The sequence below is a fragment of the Saccostrea echinata genome, unplaced genomic scaffold (assembly GCF_033153115.1).
Source record: "Saccostrea echinata isolate AGI-Se365-2 ecotype Australia unplaced genomic scaffold, CSIRO_AGI_Sech_v1 ptg000033l, whole genome shotgun sequence".
In the NCBI taxonomy this organism is placed as follows: Eukaryota; Metazoa; Mollusca; class Bivalvia; order Ostreida; family Ostreidae; genus Saccostrea; species Saccostrea echinata.
In genome coordinates, this window is record NW_026889782.1 from 1668183 (window position 1) to 1688898 (window position 20716).

Here is a 20716-nt window from a genome sequence, read left to right on the forward strand (position 1 = left end):
GATAGAAATTGCTGTGGTAACCAACTGAATATCATTGTTGCATGAAACAAAGAACAATTATGCATAAAAATTACAATTTTTGTGTATTTTAATAAAAGTACATCACAAACAGAAATGAGATATTCAAAGTTGCGAAAGTCAGAAGGTTGTCCATTCTTCTAGTCTGCTGTGACGAAGTAAGCAAAACAACAGAACAGGTTTATAATTTATAAACTGTAAACATCTGAATTAACTATTTCCCGCAACAAACCAGATGTAGTATTCTTGGGGGTTCAATGACACTCGAAGCATAAATCGATTTACAAAATACCCATTGTTGCTTTCTAGCCAAAAACTTCGACATCAATGATCAGTCCTAATCCTAGCCCTGATCCTGTTCTCCACCCTTGCCGGACTAAGGGTAAATATTTCTGTTGGGTTTATTTTATTTTCAGTATAAGTATAAGTATGTTACAAGCATATTACCTTCTATAGAAAACAAGAAAGTACCCAGCAAAAGACCGAGGAAGTTTTTTTTTTGTTTGTATGGTGTTTAACGTCCCTCTCGAGAATTTTTCACTCATATGGAGACGCCACCACTTGCCGGTGAAGAGCTGCAAATTTTGTCCTATACTCGGCACTTACGGCCATTGAGCAGTGAGGGATCTTTTTCGTGCCGGTACCTACTGCGACACGGGACCTCGGTTTATACGGTCTCATCCGAAGGACCGGTCTCCACGTCCCACAGTGGGAATCGAACCCGCGACGTAAGGATCAACTCCTTACTCCGCGACTCTAGAGCAGACGCTCTAACCACTGCGCCACGCGGGCGACGACCGAGGAAGGGCCCACGAAAACAAACATCTGGGAAAAGAAAGAGGAAGGAATGTCCTCTCTCATGGATACAACCGCCATGCAGCAAAGACCAACGTAAAAACCGGCAAAAGTAAGTAAGCAAATTATCATGATTCAAATGGCAAAATCCATATACTAACGTTGATTTTTAGATGTTAACCTTTCTGCATTTCCTAATAAGATTATTCTGTGTAAAGATTAAAACACTTAAAGGATGTAATGCTGTAGTTAAATGGCTAGATACCCACTTCCACAAGAAAAAAAGATGGAGAGGAATTACATCAGCTGGTGATGTCGACAAAGGAGCAGAATTGACGTTAGTTTTATCCCATCTCAATGTTTATAAATAAACTGTTTTTTTTTTCAAGAATACTATCATATACTGGTGTCATAAAATATTCTAGTGAGGAGCCAGCTGAAGCTGAAGAGGAAGCTGAAAAAGAGGGAAAAGTACTCTAGAGGAGAATGGAGGAAAGGTAAGTTTATTTTTAGAATTATCTAAGCTTTAAATATGTAAATCTTCCTTAAACAAAATTTGGAATGTATTAATGAATTATTTCAGAGAAAATATAGAAGGAGTTCAAGCTATGGCATATGAGCCTTGAGAAGAACAGGGGGAGAAGATTACGGAGCAACATGCTCAGCAAATCTTCTCCATCTGGTCAAGTATAGATCCAGATTTGGATATAAAGACACTACTGTCAGCATCCAACATCCGTGACAAGTGGTTGCCCATGGCAAGGACAAGATTCGCACCAGGGACAGTTAGGTCTTATCTTGGTAAAATTTTATTAACCTCTACTGAAAACAAGTTGATAAAACATTTCTAAAAGTTGTTGATTGTACATTTTTTCTCAATGTTATTTCTTAAGGATCACTTAAGGATTTTGTTGATTTTCTGGTTGACACGGGGGAGTTGGAGAGAACGGTATCCACGGCCCTAACAGAAAAATTTAAGCGTTGGGCAAGGGCCCTGCAGATAGATATCCAAAAGAGGAGAGTAGAAAAAAGAGCGGAAGATGATGGTATTTTTCCATGTTTCAATAATTACAGTAAAACAGTTTTAATGATATATTTCTCTCCCTAAATATATCTACCTCTAAATATATATGTGTATATTAAAAATTACAGTAGAGAGAAAAGAGCCAGAGGACATAGTAGAATTTCAGAAGTCTAACATCTATACTGAAGCAGTTGAAATGTTTAAGGATATGGAGGAGGATTAGGGTCAAGGGGACTTACAGGAAGAGAACTTTTTGTTAGTGAGGAATTTCCTCATGTTGAATCTCTTGATAAATAATGGGCAAAGGGTGGATGCCTTAGTTAACCTTAAAATCAGGCACATCAAGAATGCTGAGGAAAAAGACAATAGCCATGTGGCAGTTGTGAGTCTTTTCTTCCTTCATTTTCTTTTTTACTGAATGGGGAGTTAGGGGGTGGGGATTTCTAAGGTAAAATGTCATTTCTATTAAGAAAGGATCATGATCTTTTAACATTATTTTTTCAGATTGCACATCACAAGACTGGCCATATAGCACCCATTACCCTCGTTTTTTCCGAGGATCTCTTGACGTTCATGGAAATCTACTTGTCCAAGATCAGACCGTGGTTGTCCGGCTTCAACAGTGAGCTCGAGGAGAAGTCGGTGGTTTTTCTGACGTACCCACCAAAGACAGCCAGCCCCTCTGCTTTGAACCCATCCTCGGTGAATAAAGCCATCAAATCAACTTGGAAGCCCGCAGAGCAAACAAAGAACATTTCGGCAACTCAGCCGAGGAAGGCCACCGCTACTTCAGTAAGTTAGTTATAGGAAGTTAGATAGATAGATAGAAAGATAGATTAGATATCTGATAGATAGATATCATATAAGCATAACTTCTCCTTATAGGTTAAATCTAAGTTCACACTTGCCCGTGACGTTTTGGCCTAACAAATGAATCACCGCCCGTCAACGCAAGACACATATTACATGCTGACTCAAAAGAAAACGGATGCAGTCAAGATCGTTAGAGTTATCGAGAGTGTTATGAGAAACGTGGATGAAGAGGTTTTTAATGCTTTTTGTAAATCAATTCATGATGCAAATATCTTTTGAAAGATTTGCATTGAGGTACAGTTGTATGCTGTGTTTTATGGTGTATTTTGCTTTCATTAGGTCAGGGAAATTGATGGAAGTAAGGGTCCAATTATCCAGGAGGTGGATGAGATGGAAAAAGAAAACGGACTTCCACTGGTATGCTTTTAAATGATCTATGTTTCATTACTATAACATTAGGCAATTATTACACAACAAGAATATTTAAAAAAAAATTGTTATAGCCTGAGGGATGCCTATCAGCACAGCACAAGAGAAGATTGTTCACTACATAGGAAGCTCAAATAATCGTCAGCAGGTGCAGAGAATTGATTGATGGTGAGAAGCAGTGTTCTACAAATACAATTAATTTTCAAATACTCAATCAAAAACACCTATTAATAAATTATAATTAGTTTTCATCTAATTTACTTTATAGATGACAACAAACCAATAAAAAACAAAACTTGCCTAGAGTTGTTGGGGAAGGGAGAAGAAGGAAAGAAGATCATCTCGAGGGTTAAAGATCTGCATCCTACGGATTATCAGAAGAGCATTGCAGATAGGGTGAGAGCACAAAGAAGGTTGTCTAAAAAGAAAGCACATATATCATTGTTTTAATTATATTGGTACTTGATAGTTTCTGTTCTGTTTGATAGAAACGATTCCAAAAAGAAAACTAACATGTGTATCTTTTTTTTCAGTTGAAGAGCACAGAAGAAAATCGCAAATGTTTATATAAATGATCATAAATAAATTAGTACAATTTAATACATTTGACCTTTTGTTGTGTTGAAACAAAAAAAAAAATATTTCCAAAAACATTTACCAGTGAATGGAAAGGAGAGTAAGCCAAGAGCCATATAAAATGGACAAATTGATGAAGGTATTACCATTTGAGCATGCAGACATATATTTTCTTGATATCCTCTGTACAAATTTACAGGAAGGAATAAATCAATAAGACCCTGGAATATTTAATTGGAGGACACATTTTGAAACTATGAATCTATTCTGTATTTTGGGATGTCCGGTAAGCTCCTTCTGGCTTGGTATTTCATGATTATAGCAAACTATATCAATAGAAAGTGTACCAGAGCAGAAAAGCATCAATATGTACTAAATTCAATAATTTTGTTCTAACCCCAGGGTTAGAAAATGTAAAATGTAATATAATTTTTTTTTTGTGACTTTTCCTTTTTGGGCCCTATTTTCTTAAAAAATCAATTTTAACTGGATATTTTAGAAAAAAATTGAAAAAATACACACACACACACACACACACACACATATATATATATATATATATATATATATATATATATATATATATATATATATATATATATATAGCCCGTGCCCCCCTCCCCCCCCCCCCGGTTCCTACGGCCATGATAAGGACAAATCTGGAGTCGTGACTTGTCGAAATCACTGAAGTCACTCTTGTTTAATCGCGACATGATTTTTCGACAAACCAAGTGTTGCGATCAATTAGAAACATGTTATTTTAGATAAATTCTACCCATATACTACTTTGTAGCAAATAAAACAGTACATAAAGTTCACAAAATGTTAAGTTACATTTTACATATCTAACCCCAGGGTTATGAATATACATTTTTCTTGTATTTCTTAAAATTAAAGGAAATTAAAGTAAAATATGGGTTGTTTTTTCTTCGTCTAAATTAACTGTACAAATATTTAGCAATATATTTTAATACCATACGTAATCGACAAATTCGATGGCAATAGAGATGTCGCAACATGTCGAAATCACTTAACGCATTCCTGTTTTGTTGCGACTTGACAAACCAAGTGTTGCGAACACTTAAAAATATGTCATATTTTTAAATACAATTAGAAAGATGGTATTTTATGTTCATTCTACACATATTTATTATTTTAGACTCTAAATTCTGAGTCACTTTATATATTTACTTTGATGCCTCAATGAATTAAATAAGTAGGCCAAAGTATGCGCTTTCCTGCGTGATATTTCATTATTATAGGAAACCATATCAATAGAAAGTGTTCAAGAGCATACACGCATCTATACCTAAAAAATCAAAATTTTGAGTAAACCCCAGGGTTAGAAAATGTAAAATGTAACTTAAACTTTGAAGACCCGTGTCAGATTTATTTTTGGAAATAGTCAATATTTTTGACCTTAAAATAATATAAAAGTATTAATTTAAAACTTTTAAATTCTTAAATTATCTTTATTAAGGGATAAAAGAAAAAAAATGTACTTAATAACTGTAAAATGTAACATAAAAGGATGCGATCTTGGCTAATAATCAAGATATGGCGCTGAAACCCACAGGGTTAGAAATCTCAAAACAGAGTTAATTCGGGTTAAATCAATCAATAAAATCAAAGAGATCGATGGGGGGGGGGGGGAGGGGGGAGTCAAATATGTTTATGTTATATTTACGTTATTTATGTTACCTTTTACACTATTTATGTTACAATTTACACTTTTGAATATTTATGTTACAAAAAGTGTAAATTTATGTTACAATTTACACCGAGCCCACAATCCTAACCCTAACCCTTACCCTAATTATGTGCCTGTTTACACTTTTTGTAACTTAATCTTTGACCTAGCCTATATTATTATTAACGTATATTAGGATATATTTGAGGTTATTAATAAGTAGTTCTGGCCCAAGATAACAAATTAATATGGTTTTTTTTTTTAATTATTTTATTTTTTCAACACAATTCATTATATACAAAATGTCCAATATCTTTTCTTTAACAGAATTGTGTGTATATAGAGAGAGAGAGAGAGAAAGAGAGAGAGGGGGAGAAAGAGAAAGAGAGAGAGTTACAAAAATAATTGGTTCCACCTGTTCCACTGATTGTCAAATTTCTCTTTTTCACCATTTTTATATGATATATATTTTTGTGTTTGGTAAAAATAACTCAAGTGTGATATCGCAGAGTGCACATTTAGAGGTTCAAATAGTAAGTAGTATAAATATAATATTTCAACCATAAGATTAAGATATTAGCTATTTCATTATTTTTTCCTCCAGTACCTAAAATGAATGATTTTTTTGTTATGGACAAATGGAGGTTTTTCTGCTGGAGATAATATTCAAAGTTTTCAAGGAGTGATTGTACAAGATCACATTCCCATAAGATATGTTCAATTGTCTCTTCTTCTTTTTGACAAAAAGTACATTGCTTTGAAACAACCTTTTTAATTTGAATAAAAAAGAATTTGTTGCCAATATTTTATTTAAAATTCTGTACTGAAACCACTGGAGTTTACAGTTTTTTGTGACTTGAAATGGTAATTTATGAATTATTTTGCATTCCTTACTATCCAAATCAAATAATTCAATCCATTTTTTGTAACCAGCTGTTATAGAAGAATTTTTATTGATAATTTCATAGAAGTTTTTTGATTTTTTGCATTTTGATACAAGATAAAAGAGGATTTTCTGATTTTTGTAAATTTTTATCAAAATTGCTCCTCTTTATCCAAGCTTTAACTGCATGGATCAAGCTAGAATACTCTAAAAAATTAATCTTTATATCTTTATATCTGGATAAGTATTGCAAAATCATTCATAGCTATGAAAAAAAAGCCATCTACTCCAATAATGTCATTAATATATCTAATATTATTGTCAAAAAGTTTTTTACTATAAAAGGTTTTCCCTCCAATATGGATCATAGGGTTATAAAACAGTGGAGAGTCTACAGTAGCATCAGAATCAGTACAAATTTTATTCAAATCAACCCAGGACTTGAACACATCAATCCAGAATTTATTTTTTTAAGGTTTTCATAAGTTGAGTGATGTATTCAATACTACAGGATGCAAATTTATATATATTCATATTTGGGATGAAATTTTCCCACCCTTTATTTGTAAAAACTAGATGTCTTATCCAAACTAATTTCAAAGAAACAATGAAAGCATTTAAATTTATCATTTTCAGTCCTCCATCTTCATATTTTTTAACAATGACATCTTTCTTAACTCTATGAGTTGAATTATTCCATAAGAATGAGAAAAAAAGTTTTTCTAATTCTTTACAATAAGAATTAGATGGATTTGGGATTGACAAAAATAAATGATTTAATATAGGTAAAGGCAGTGTCTTTATAACAGTAATTTTTCCAATTGGAGTTAAAAACCTTTTTCCCCATTGACTAAGAATAGACTTGATTTGCACTAGCTTTGGTTGATAATTTATTTCACACATTTTATCTAGGTCAACATCAAAATTTATCCCTAAAAAAGTAAATCTAGTAGTTCCCCAATTAAGTTGATAATTTGGGATTAAAACCTCATCACTGTATTTTTTGGATCCAATCCACACAGTGTGTGTTTTTGAGAAGTTAATGCATAATCCAGACATATCTGAAAATGTGTTCAAAGTTTTCAATGTTTCTAAAAGAGACTCCTCACTTCCATCAAGAATAAGGGAAGTATCATCTGCCAGTTGAGAGATCTTTTTTTCTACATTTCTAGTGGTAATACCTTTTATTTTTTTATTTTTCCTAATTTGTATGGCTGGAATCTCTGCACAGATCAAAAAAATATATGGAGACAAGGGGTCTCCTTGTCTGCATCCCCTCTGAATATCAATTACATCAGAAAAATTACCACCTTGATTAACAGTAGCTTTAATATCCGTGTAAAAAAGAGTGACCCATTTTCTGATGGAAGGGCCGAAATTGAAAAAATGTAATGCTTTTTGTATGAAGTTCCAGGAAAGAGAGTCAAAAGCTTTCTCAAAATCGATCAGTAATAAAAGTCCTTGAATATCTTCTTCTTCTGTAAAGTGCATTATATCATATATCAGTCTTATGTTTTCTCCAATATATCTGTTTGAGATAAAACCAGTTTGGTCAGGGTTGATTATTTTATCTAAATATTTTTAAAATCTGTTTGCAATAGAGCCAGATGCTATTTTATATACAGTATTTAGCAGTGTAATAGGACGCCAGTTTTTAAGAAAATGTCTTGGCTTGTCACCTTTAGGTAATAATTATATAACTCCATGTCTTTGTGTAATAGACATGATATCATTCCTGTAACCATAGTTAATAGATCTTACGACAAAAGGCCCAATATATTTCCAAAACATTTTAAAAAAGTCTGTGGAGAAACCATCAGATCCTGGAGATTTGTTAGCCTTCATATTATAAAGAGTATTTGAGGCTTCTAACAAGGTTATTTCACCCTCTAAATGGTTTGATTCTTCACAAGAAAGTTTGGGAACATCAGTATGTATCAACTCATTATCTAAATTTTAGTCTGTATTCCCTTCTTTAATTGTATACAAATTTTCATAGAAAGATTTGATTTCTTTCAAAATCTGTGACTGATCATGAATAACTTCACCATTATTTATTTCTAATCTTGATATGATTTTACTTGTAAAATTCCTTGACTCCAGTTTACAAAAATAGTTTGTGGGCTTTTCCCCTTCCTCAACCCATCTTGCTCTACTTCTTATGTAATTACCTTGTAACTTGTGCTTTCTAATTTTTTCTAATTCGTGTTTTTTATCGTATAGTTCTTCTAAGTTACTTTCAGAAATATTTTCTTCGATATTTTTAATGTCATTGATCAAAGAATTTTCCTCATTTTCTCTCTTCTTTTTGACATATGATGAATAAGAGATAGATTTACCCCTTATTTCAAATAGTAAGGTTTCCAAAAATAATTGATCATTTATTGTGAAGAATATATTTTCATCTGACACTGAGTGCATGTTGTCATAATTGTAAACTGGAATTGCATATTGTCTTTTAACCTGTAAGATAACATCCTTAATACAGTTCAAGTACTTTTCATTATAAAGTAATGAATTATTGAATTTCCACAAGCCGCGACCTCTCTTAAAGTCATTAAATACTAACTAGAGAGAAATGATAGAATGATCTGATCTGTAACTTGGCTCTATTGTACATGTATCTAATCCTGATAAAAGTGGCTCTGACAGTAGGAAAAAATCTAACCTACTTTGCTTTAATGGAGACTTTTTCCTCCATGAATATCTACGAAGTGACTCATGAAGTTGTCTAAAAGGATCTACATAGCCATTAATCTCTATTACATGTATTTCTAAGAGTTTGCTCCTTGCATTTGGATTATTTACTTTTTTATAGTTATAATAATCTAACTCGGGATTCAAAACCAAATTGAAATCTCCACACCAGATAATATTACTACACTGCAAATCTTCTATATGATTTTGTATACTTTCAAAAAAATCAGGTTTATCAGTATTTGGAGCATAAACATTACATATCAATACCTCATGGTTTTCTATACATGTTTTAAGTATTAGATAATTTCCATCTGCATCACCTTTTTCTGAGATTACTTTGATATCAATATTGTTATTTATTAAAATAGCCACTCCTCTGGAATTAGTGGTGTATGACCTAAAACAAACATTCGTATCCCCACAGATTTCGAATATCATTTTCCATTTCTGATGAGAAATGAGTATCTTGCAAACAATACATATTACACTTTAAAGACTTAAGGTAGTTAAAAACATCTCTGCGCTTTGCGATATCACCAAGACCTTGACAATTGACTGATATTATTTCAACCATCGGGTATTTGTATAAAAACAGACATAAATGAACAGACCCAACGGGATTTTGGGAACAGGCAGCAAATCAGATAGAGAAAAAGAGAGACAGAAGAAGAAAAGTAAGGAGAGAATAACACAAACATGAATGAGAAATGAAATAGAATAACTGTGTACAGATAAAATTTACTTTCAAAAGTCAAGTGGCTTGAGTAGCATCATTTGGCATGTCTCTTTCCTTTCACTGTCAAAATCGGAATCGTGAAGAGCGTTATAAATGCGGAGTCCATAGCGGTTAGTCACGAGAATTCCGGTTCTTCAATTTATAATCAATGTCGTCTAAAATGTCAAACTTCATACGTTTTCCATCCACACTGGCATTCACAGAACCATTGAAATACCAGGCTGATGTAATCTCTGGATGTTCAATAAGTTTGGCGATGAGTTCGCTGTTTTCCCTTATCACATCATCTCCTAACCTCACATTGCCCTCCGACTCTTTGACTTTTGACCTTTGTCGCATAACTTTCGCTTTTGTGTCTGCATTTTTAAATTTTATTAGGATAGGTCTTGGGGCCTTTTGTTTACCCGGTATGCGATGAATAGCAATAATGTCATTATCGTCGATGTCAACATTTCCCTTTACTTTCAATATTTCTTTTGCAACCTGCAAAGTATTTTCGTTTTTATTTTCTTTGACTCCATATATTTTCACATTGTTTTTACGGCTATATTGTTCGTTATAATTTGCCTTAACTGTTGCAAAAGAGGCCAGTTCTTCTACTTGTTGGAATTTGGTTTCTAGCTCACGAGTTTTTTTGTTGTTTTCGCATAGTTTTTCTTGGAGCGTCTCATTATCAAGTGTCAGTTTGTCTACGCTGTCACTCAGTTTTTCTATTTTTTGTTTATAAAAGAGTTCTTTCTTTTCCGATTCTCTTCTGTGCTCTTCGAGCAATTCTTTTACAATACTGGTGACTAACGATTTAATGTCGTCTGTTTTTATTGTGCTTTTTAGTTGATCTTTAATCTCTTGTAGATCTTTTTTAATTAGAACCCATTCATCACCTGATTGAATTCCTTTGGGTTGACCTGCGTTTTCTTGCACTTTTTCCATGTTATCAGTTTTATCCCCTTTGCTTTTTCCTGATTGTCTTGTGGGTGGCATTACACTATAGATTTTTTGAAATATATAGCGAGGATCGGTTCACAATAACAATGAAGAGTACTCACGATTGTCTGAGCCGTAAATGTTTCAATCCACAAAAACTCCCTGTCCAAGACTGTCTCACATTTAATTTTTCACTAATAATATTCAGAACACCTGCAGACTTGCCTCATAAGTATTTCAGAAGAAGAGGCAACTAATAAATCATTAAATTGCCAAAAATCTGCTCTCACCGAACTACCGCGTCAGCACACCTCGAGCGCCATCTTGCTTTTAATATGGTTGCTGATATCTAACCCTAGGTTTAAATATGTAACCCTAGGTGGTGAAAATTGAAAAGTGTAAAAAGTAACTTAATCCATTTGGGCTTGTATTTGCAGGGGGTTAGAGGCTTAACTTGGGGGGGGGGGGCTAGGAAATAAACCTAACCCCTCAAGGGTTGGTATCTAACCGCCGCCTAACCCCCTGTAAGAAAAAAAGCTCGGTAAAAAGGAATAAAAAATTTCATATTTTTGGGTATACCTAAATCTCAATATTGTTCAGGATTTGAAAAAAATAAGTGGTCGACTTCTCTAAAGTGCTTAAAAACCGGCGGAATTTTGTGATTTTTGGAAATGTTGTAGATAATTGCTCTCTCTTGGGCTTATCTAACTTAAAATGGGTGAAAAACTCGTTTTTTGAAAATTATCCCTTACCCTAACTTTTTTCACGAAAATTTTGATTAAGTTACATTTGACACTTTTTGACATTTTTTCGAACCTAACCCTGGGCATGTTTTTAAGAGTTACAGAAAAATGCTTCTCAGCCCCTAAAAGTACTAATAAAATGCTACAAAACTGACATAATTTTATCTTATTTTTCCAAAAATTGGGTCATATAAATGGGGTTAAAAAGTGTAAATGTAACTTAATTTTTTATATCATATAAAAAGGAAATGGTCCTGGTCTGGGGTTAGCATTAAAAATAGAGGTACTTCATAACCTTGTTTAGAAGACATTGTCATGGTTACAAACACAAACTTTAGCCTTTTGTATTTGACTTTTAAGGGCTATTTATTGAGTATGGTTACAAGACAAAAGTGTAAAATGTAACTTAATCTTTTTTGAATTTCCCTCTTTGGGCCCTATTTTTTTATTAATCGCCTTTAATTGGATATTGTAGAAGAAATTATTTTTATTTAAGATAAATAATCAGAATAAAATGCAAGAATCTCTCTGTTTTCTTTTATATGACCTCTGCTCAGATGGAAGAAGCATTTTAGGGGAAATTTTCTAAGTCCCATCAAAAATACATTTTTCTTGAATTCATTAAAAATACGGGGAATTAAAGTAAGATTATGCTTGTTTTTAGCTCACCTGAGCCGAAGGCTCAAGTGAGCTTTTCTGATCACATTTTGTCTGTAGTCCGTCTGTCCGTCTGTCTGTCCGTCTGTCCGTCTGTAAACTTTTCACATTTTCGACTCCTTCTCAAGAACCACTGGGCCAATTTCAACCAAACTTGCCACAAAGTATTCTTGGGTAAAGGAGATTCAAGTTTGTTCAAATGAAGGGCCACGCCTTCTTCCAAGGGGAGATAATTAAGAATTTGTGAAAAATTAATGGCATCATTAAAAAATCTTCTTCTCAAGAACCACTGTGCTTGAAAACATGAAACTTATGTGGAAGCATCCTCAGGTAGTGTAGATTCAAGTTTGTTCAAATCATGACCCCCGGGGGTAGGGTGGGGCCGCAATGGGCGATCAAAGTTTTACATAGGAAATATACAGGAAAAATCTTTAAAAATCTTCTTCTCAAGAACAGCAAAGCCATGATTGGTCATATTTATATGGTAGCATCCTCAGGTAGTGTAGATTCAAGTTTCTTCAAATCATGACCCCCGGGGGTCGGGTGGGGCCACAATGGGCGATCAAAGTTTTACATAGGAATATATGTGAAAATCTTCAAAAATCTTCTTCTCAAGAACAGCAAAGCCAAGATTGGTTATATTTACTTGGAAGCATCCTCAGGTAGTGTAGATTCAAGTTTGTGCAAATCATGACCCCCGGGGGTTGGGTTGGGCCACAATGGGCGTTCAAAGTTTTACATAGGAATATATAGGAAAAATCTTTAAAAATCTTCTTCTCAAGAACAGCAAAGCCATAATTGGTCGTATTTACATGGAAGCATCCTCAGGTAGTGTAGATTCAAATTTGTTCAAATCATGACCCCCGGGGGTCGGATGGGGCCACAATGGGCGATCAAAGTTTTACATAGGAATATATAGGAAAAAATCTTTAAAAATCTTCTTCTCAAGAACAACAAAGCCATGATTGGTCATATTTATATGGTAGCATCCTCAGGTAGTGTAGATTCAAGTTTCTTCAACTCATGACCCCCGGGGGTCGGGGTGGGGCCACAATGGGCGATCAAAGTTTTACATAGGAATATATGGGAAAATCTTCAAAAATCTTCTCAAGAACAGCAAAGCCATGATTGGTCACATTTACATGGAAGCATCCTCAGATAGTGTACATTCAAATTTGTTCAAATCATGACCCCCGGGGGTCGGATGGGTCCACAATGGGTGATCAAAGTTTTACATGGGAATATATGGGAAAATCTTCTTCTCAAGAACAGCAAAGCCATGATTGGTCACATTTACATGGAAGCATCCTCAGATAGTGTACATTCAAATTTGTTCAAATCATGACCCCCGGGGGTCAGGTGGGTCCACAATGGGCGATCAAAGTTTTACATAGGAACACATAGTAAAAATCCTAAAAAAAACTATTTGTTAAGAATAGCAGAGCCATGATTGGTCATATTTATATGGTAGCATCCTCAGATAGTGTACATACAAATTTGTTCGAATCATGACCCCCGGGGGTCGGGTGGGGCCACAATAGGCGATCAAAGTTTTAAATAGGAACACATAGTAAAAATCTTTAAAAAAAAAAAACTATTTGTTAAGAATAGCAAAGCCATGATTGGTCATATTTATATGGAAGCATTCTTAGATAGTATACATTCAAGTTTGTTCAAACATGACCCCTAGGGGTCGGGTGGGGCCACAATGCGTGATCAAAGTTTTACATAGGAATACATAGGTTAAATCTTTAAAAATCTTCTACTCAAGAACAGCAAAGCCATGATTGGTCATATTTAAATGGAAGCATCCTCAGATAATGTAGATTCAAATTTGTTCAATTCATGACACCCCCACCCCCCCCCAACCACTTCTATATTTAAACTTTTCAACCTTTCAAGATTGAAGTGATTTCTGCTTTTTCCTAGCCATAGTGCTCAGGTGAGCGATGTGGCCCCTGGGCCTCTTGTTTCTTCGTCTTAGTTAACCGTACAAATATAAAGCAAAAAACTTCAGGTTTATACGTAATCGACATAAATAGGGACTAATCAGGAGTCGCGACATCTCGTAATCACTTAAGTGGCCCTTGTTTAGTCGCGACTGAATTTTTCGACTAACCGAGTGTTGCAATGTATATTTAGTTAATTTAAGACATATTCCACTTTGTTGCATCTATAACAGTGCATAAGGTTCAGTTATTATTTAAGTTACATTTTACACTTTCTAACAGCAGGGTTAAGAATTTACATTTTACTTGTACTTCTTAAAAATACATGGAATTAAAGTAAAATAAGGGCTGTTTTTTCTTCGTCTAAGTTAACCGTACAAATATAAAGCAAAAAACTTAAGGTTTATACGTAATCGACAAAAATAGGGACCAATCAGGAGTCGCGACATCTCATAATCAAAGTGGCCTTTGTTTAGTCACGACTGAATTTTTCGACTAACCGAGTGTTGCGGACAGTTAGAATCAATGTATATTTAGTTAATTTAAGACATATTCCACTCTGTTGCAACTATAACAAGGCATAAGGTTCACTTATTATTTAAGTTACATTTTACACTTTCTAACCCCAGATTTAAGACAATTCATTTTCACTTCATTCTTTTAAGAATACATGTAAATAAAATAGAATAAAGTTTGTTTCTTCTTTGTCTAAGTTAACCGTATAGGTATAAATAAAAATATTCAATTTCTCTGCGTAATCAACAGAAATAAGGACAAATCAGGTGTCGCGACATGTCGAAATCACTAAAGTTATTCTTGTGAGGTTGCGACATCATTTTCTGACTATCCAAGTATTGCGAACAATTAAAAATATGATTTACTTAGTTAAGTTCTCACATATTTTACCTTTTTTTCAATTTAGATAGCACATAAAATTCAATAAAATGATTAAGTTACATTTTACACTTTCTAACCCCAAGGCTATAATATATATGCCCTATTTGGCTATTTTTTTCTTTTTAATTTATTCATCTCATAAAGCTTACGCTGTGTATAGCGTGGTACTCTGAAGATGTTAAAATCTTACGTCATTATAGAGCATTTCTTGGCTTTGTTTATAGCATGCCATCCCCCATAGGTGTGAAATGGTTAGGTCAACACACGTGAGCACGCGCTGACTTTGGATAGGGTAAGCCCATAGTTATGCAGACAGTTGAAAGACAAAGACGTGAAAAAGGTAGGCAATATACTTCATTTTTAGGCTATTAATATATTTTTTAAATTCTGACAACCACAGGGTTAGAAAGTGTTACTTGTAACTTAAAAATTTTATGAACAGTGTTTATAATTATAATTGTGACAGCTCCTCTGTTGTTCTAATTTCTTTAGATAATGTTAATGTAGTCCTTCTCTTCTATAATGTTTGCTGTATTTGTAGATATCCTTTTTGACAAAACTATACATTTTTTTGCACAACAAATAAAGACATTTGAAAGAATGAGTAAAAATTTTTAATACATTTCTTCAATTCTTCAATATATTAGGTTAGGGTTGTTTAACTTGGTAATGAGTAAAAATTTCTAATAAATGAGTGAAAATTTCTAATAAATTTCTTCAATATATTATAAGAAAATCCAACTCTTCTGCCACTTCCACTATCTGAAATAAATAAAAAGAATATGCATTTTATGCTGAGTTTTTATTGAGGTTAGATGCATTTAAAGAAGACTAAAAGTGAAAAGAAAAAAGTAACCAATACAATGAAATATCTACTTACTTCTTAAGATTTCTCCTCTCTGTTCTCACCCTATCCCCAATCCTTTTCTTGTAGTCAGTAGGATGTATTTTCTGAATTCTTTCCACTATTGCTTCACACTCTGGGGTGGTACTGAGGATGTCAAGGCAGGCACGACTTGTAATTTGTACAGAGTAGTCTACATACGAAGAAAAGAATAGGAATTATAATTGATATTGTCTTTTCCAATCAAAGTTTTTTAGAGACTTTGGACAAGGAAATTGTAGTAATTCAAACAGAAAAAATGCTTCTTACTGTCAATTAGACTCTTGCACAGTGCCTTAATGACCTCTCCCTCCTTTTGGGTGAAGAGCCTTCTTCGATGTTCAACTTCTCTTTCTTCTTCGTTCTAGTGTAAATAAAATTATTTTTAAAAATATTTAATATTTACAGCAATTCTACAGAGCTTATGAAAAGAAATATTTAATAATATACCAATGCAGGTACATCAGGTTCTTCATCCACTTCCTGGATGATGGGTCCTTGGTTGTTACTGTCTTCTATTGTCATCACCTTATGAAATACGATATATATTTTAAACACGTTATACAATTTCTGCAATTGTCTTGAAATCTTCAACACATAAACAAACATTGTGAAAATGAAGTCATTAAATGTAGACCTCCTCATCTACATCCCTCATAACATGCTCAATCACTTTGACAATTTTCACCGCGTCCTCTTTCTTTTTACTGAGCATGTAGTAAGAGTCTTGAGTGGAGGGCCTGTGGTTCATCTGGTCTGCCAGTAGATCTCGAGCTCCCGGATATCTGGATCTCACCTATAAAAGACATTATCTATCTATTTATTTCTCTTTGGTTTTATATCTATTTTTCTATGTAGCTATTTATTTATGCTCCTAAATCTTTTTACCGATGTTGCTGTGGCCTTTCTCAACTGTGTTGCTGAAATTTTCTTGGATTGCTTGGCCGCTTTCCACAGAGACTTGATAGCCTTTTCTATAGTTGATGTGTTCAGGGCAGAGGGGAAATTTGTCTGGTATGGAAAGGTTAGGAAAAGTGGTGATGTTTCAACTTCAAGCTGGAAAGTAAAGCCTGGAAGAGTAGGCCGGATTTTGTTGCAAAAGATCATAAGGTATCTGAATATTTCCTTGTTGAAAACCATGGTCACAGGGGCCAGGTGACCTGTCTTGTGCACGGAGATCTGGATAAACATGGGAAAAGAAAAACATTGTCCAGAACATATAGGAATAAGAATCAACAATTTAAAGAATTAAACATATGGAAATAAACTTACAACAGCGACATGGCACTCCTCTTTCTGTTCCGCATTGAACACATGTCTCAGCTTCATGTTGAGAATGGCCCCAACCCTCTGACCATTACTAATAAGGAGATTTAATATAAGGAAGTTCCTGGCAAGCAGGTAGTCCCCCTCCAGAACTTCCTCCCTGTCCCCCTTTTCCAAGACCTCGAACAGAGCAACCGCCTCCTTATAGATGTCGGATTGTTCGAACGCCCTGATGTCACGTGGCTCAATCCTTCCCTCTGTAAGAATGATACATTTTAACTTATCTTATACGTAAGTATATGAATAATAACTCCATACTTTTTGTGATTACTAGCAAAAAAGGCACAATCATCCTCTGTCCTCTTCTGGACCCTCCTTCTTTGTATGTCGACCTGGAGGGACCTGGCCCACCTCTTCAACTTCTCAATAATGGTTGAACAAATTGTGCTCTCAACCTCCCCATTGTCCCCCAGAAACTCGAAGAAGTCCTTGAGAGATCCTAAATAATAATAATAATAATAATAATAAAAATTCTTGGTTAATTGTTTAACAAAGTAGTATAATTTCTAAGTAGATTTTCTTTCGAATATAAGTATATGAAACTTTACTAATGTATGCTCTTATGGTGCCAGGAGCAAAGGTTTCTCTTGCTGGCTGGAGCCGTTTGTCCCCGATTGCTGCTGTATCAGTTATTGCATTCAGACTTCCACAGTTATCTAACTTGTTCCAAACTGTGAATACTTGTTGGCAGTGCTGCTCTGTCACCTTCTGTGGTCTGTTCTTTTCAAGACTCATCTGCCATTGCTTAAATTTTCTCTATAAAAATTCATATACATTTCTGTTAAAAATGTTTCAAGAGAAATATAAATTGAAGTTGCTTCTGGCACAGGGCTTACCCTTTCTCCATTCGCCCTGTTCCTCCTCTGTATCCTGGAGGTCTTCAGGGTTAGGGTTAGGGTCACTTTCTGGATGACTATAAAATGTAGAAATTTATTAATGTATCATACTTTATCATTCTATAAAAGAATAAAAAGATTATGTAATGGCAAATACTCACCGACTTTCAAGTTTCTTGGCTTTAACCACTACCTGGTGTAGCTCTTCCCCCTAACCCGCTCATGAGCATATACAAGGTGGCTGTCAAGCCTCTTCACAACTGCCCCACAGCCAGGAATGGGGCACTGCTTAAGTCTAAAATATATCATAAAATACAAGAGGTATTGACATTTTGTTTTGAAACCAATGCTAAAATCCATGAATATTGATAAATGAATTATCTCAAATTCCTTACTTCTTCCTTGCTGTCTTCTGGCTTACTTTTGCCCCTTCTCTGGTATAGTTGTGGGCGGTCATAAGGTGGCGAACCAGATGAACCACCTGGATGCCACAATCCTGACACTCCTTCCGGGCTCTTTTCCCACTACTTTGCTTTCTTGACACTGTTCTGGGTCTCTTCTTTCTCTCTTTCTCTGTTGAGGAAAAAACTTTTATTAGGTTATAATATGTTTCCCATACAGGCAACAGAATATTCAAAGCATTTATCATATTTACCCTTAGATTTCTCTAGAACCTTTCCTTGGGAAATTGGTTTGTGGAGGGAGGGTATCTGTTTTTCCTGTAAGGTAACCATTGTTTTAAATGACATTGAATGTAAACAAAATAAACTATTGATTTTCTTTAAAGAGAATTGATATAATTTTTTGTTTATTTTATACCTGATTTCCAGGCTTCTTGGTGATGAGGCTAGAGGAATTGGCACCCTAAGAAATTAAAAGGTAAAGTACAAGGGAAATAACACAAGAATCATCCAATCATTATATTGAATAAGAAAGCATTTGGCTTACCTCTTTCTGGTCACACCTCACCAAGGGTATGGTTAGAGTTTTTAATTTTCGCTATATCCTCCATTATATCATCTTCTTCTTCTTCCTCCTCGTCCGGTTTATAGTCAGGGTCATCCTCCCTTTCTATTTCTTCAATGACCTCAGGGTCTAACTCCATACACTGCTCCTCCTCCTCATCATGTTCTACCTGTAACATAAAAGTAAATACTGCAAGCATTAATTATTTATTTATTTAATTACTAATTCTTGTAAACAAATCTTATATTTTTACCCTTTTTGTCAGTGTAATCTTCTTTTAGGGCGGTAGTTCTTGAGGTTGGGATAACTTCCTTTTATAGGGCGCATTTTTATTCGCATCAGATTTGGATTGTGGGGATTGACCTCGAAGCTGTCACTCTCCGGTAACTAATAAAAGATGAACTTTTATTGAAGTGTTTTTGTCTTAAACACAACATGCTAGAAACAAATAAATTTGGGAGAAAACAATACCTTAAAATCCGGGTTAAATAGAACCTTCTTGAAGAAAAGATCCCGTTCCTCCTCTGTCAGATCTCTCTCTGAGTTTAAAACAACCTACAAAATATTTTTGTTAATTTGTATCATTTTAAATATTTATCATGTATATCATGTATAAAAGGTGTTGATATTCATAAACAGTCTATGTATAAAGCTTACTTCCTCATCTTCAGAGTGAGCCATTCTCCAAAACTTCACTTTTTATACACTTTCTACAATAAAAATTAGATCTTTACTTCTAAAAAATGTACTCTTGCATGTTTACATGTAACTTGAAAATTTGGTTTATTTCGGGCAATTAATAAGGCTACAAATGGCAATTATATATCCTTTCGTTTTTGTATAAAGTTCACGCATGCGCACCACTAGGGAGAGTTTACCTATATAGGTCACATGCTTTTTCAAATATACATTCCATTTGAAAATTCGGAATTAATTGGACAGAAAATAAGGACACAATTAGCAATTTAGTAACTCCTCAATTATCCTCTGTATATGTTGCCCATGCGCATAACTGGCTTTACTTTATGACAAGTTTAATAGCTTTACCCTATATCTGTCAGCACACAAAATTTGGTATCAATAGGATGGAAAATAAGGACACAATTAGCATTTTAGTAACTCCTTAATTATCCTCTGTATATGTTGCGCATGCGCATAACTGGCATTACTTTATGACAAGTTTTAGTAGCTCTTACCTATATCTGTCAGCACACAAAATTTGGTATCAATAGGATGGAAAATAAGGACACAATTACCATTCTAAAAATTCCATTTATTTGAAAATAACTGGCGCATGCGCAGAAGCAGGTGACTTTTCACGAAGTGATTAATTACATATTGTATGCAGGTATTTATATTCTAAATTTGGGATCTGTGGGATCAAAAGTAAGGACCCTATTGACATTTTAAAATTCTCTATTATCCTCTATATATGATGCGCATGCGCATACCTGGCCTTACCTTTATGACACTGTTCAATAGCTCTTACGTATATCTTTCCACATGCAAAGTTTGAGAGTGATACTCTTATAAACATCAAAGTTATAGACAATTACATACTATCCAATCATATTATTCCTTACAATTCAAATCAAATATCACACAAAGCAAAATTCAAATGTTAAATGAGTCTGGTTTATGTAGTTTTCACCAGAAAAACTTATTAAAACCTCTTTCTTATAGTGCCCAAGACTGTACTTTTCATAAATACACATAATTTTTTTGCTACAAAATACATATTAATTATGTTTTTAAGTAAATTTTAATGCTGTCTGCTAGTACGTGTTTACCTCTTGAATCCAAAGGAAATGAAAGAAAGCTAAAACAGAGAAAAGGAAACAAATAAATGTGAAAAATCCGGAATAGTTTTA

The 20716-nt window shown here is 34.2% G+C and overlaps 1 long non-coding RNA gene across 2 annotated transcripts; it reads left to right on the forward strand.

The window, feature by feature from the left end:
- Positions 1-1453: 1453 nt before the first annotated feature.
- On the forward strand, positions 1454-2605 carry LOC133198568 (uncharacterized). Of its 2 annotated transcripts, XR_009722498.1 has the most exons (4): positions 1454-1603; positions 1707-1859; positions 1966-2219; positions 2342-2605. It is a non-coding gene; the product is annotated as an uncharacterized LOC133198568 (long non-coding RNA). The 2 variants fall into 2 exon arrangements; XR_009722497.1 differs by having other exon boundaries at positions 1454-1859.
- Positions 2606-20716: the final 18111 nt, after the last annotated feature.